This window comes from Papaver somniferum, chromosome 2 (genome assembly GCF_003573695.1).
Source record: "Papaver somniferum cultivar HN1 chromosome 2, ASM357369v1, whole genome shotgun sequence".
NCBI classification, from domain to species: domain Eukaryota; kingdom Viridiplantae; phylum Streptophyta; class Magnoliopsida; order Ranunculales; family Papaveraceae; genus Papaver; species Papaver somniferum.
This window is the reverse complement of record NC_039359.1, coordinates 48,809,732-48,811,074: the sequence shown is the minus strand read 5'-3', so window position 1 is coordinate 48,811,074 and position 1,343 is coordinate 48,809,732.

Below are 1,343 nucleotides of genomic sequence, written 5' to 3'. Positions count from 1 at the left end.
TATACACATCACAAAATAGTGGATAAAAAACTGTTACAGACTAAAACAAAATTGATTCAAGAGTGAACTGAAACCTTGATACAATTGCCATAAACCAACAACATCCAGCCAGCAGAAGGATACCAACACTCCATACTTTGTATCTATTAGAGTGGGTTGGAAAGGCTATGAAGATATGCAGAATTGGTTTCAAGCAGTAGAAAGGGTAAACTACACCTTGATTTGATTACTTCATCTTTTATCAATTGAAGGTATGACAAGAACAACAAATGGGTACAAATAAAAAACGTACGAGTCTGTGACATCTAACTATCCTTAATTTATTGAAAAAACTACAGAACCTAACTTAAGTCCATTGATGCAGGATGATAAAATCCAAAGACTCAATGAAAGATACTGCAATCAGGACTTGTGAACTAGCTAATATGGATGAGGTACATAAAATAATCTTACGTACGACACCTAGCTCTCGAATCATGCTCTGAAATCAGTAAGTCCATTACTGCAAACATTAACACTGATATCATATATACCATTTCTGAAGATGTTATTGAGCATGCAATCCTCTAGTGAAGCTAATGATGTCAATCAGCACCAACAGCTTATAAACTATAACTTATTGAAATTAGCTCACAAACTAGAAGTTAGCTTACAAACTAGAAATTAGCTTACAAAGTAGAAAAGAAATAGAAATTTTCGAAACTAACATAAAACCCTAAAATAAGTTCAATTTTTTCGAAGCTTATACCATCTAGGTCTTCAAATTTCTTCAACAAGTCTTCAAAATTCTTCAAACCCTAACAGGAAATTAGAAAAAATAAATCGAATTGGATTTATATAAATAAGATTAACAAAACATAACTCATATGAAACAAATCGTATCAGATTCACGGATTAAGAAATGGAAAAACTAAAAAAAATAAAATGAAATGAATCCCTAAAAAACAGATCGATAAAAAAAAAGATGAAACCCTAAAAATCGAAAAATTATAATGATTAACACTTACACAATCGATTATTGAAGTCTATTGAAAAGATTAGAGAGATTTCTGTGATGTTTCTCAGCTAATACGATCTCTGTGATGAAACTAGGGTTTCATCGCCAGAGATGAAAAAAAGAGCAGGCGCAGAAGAGAGAAGAGAAAAAAGAAAGAAAAAAATAGAATGAAGATAATGAATCTCGATCTGTTATACTACTGCTACCATATCCTCAGAATCACATGAATGGCACACTCGTGGGAGGAAACATCCTCTCGTATAACTAATCGTGGGTGAAAATATAATGCTAGGCGTGTGAGTCGCACACGCAAATACTGAAGGTCTTACGACCCAAGTGTGACCAA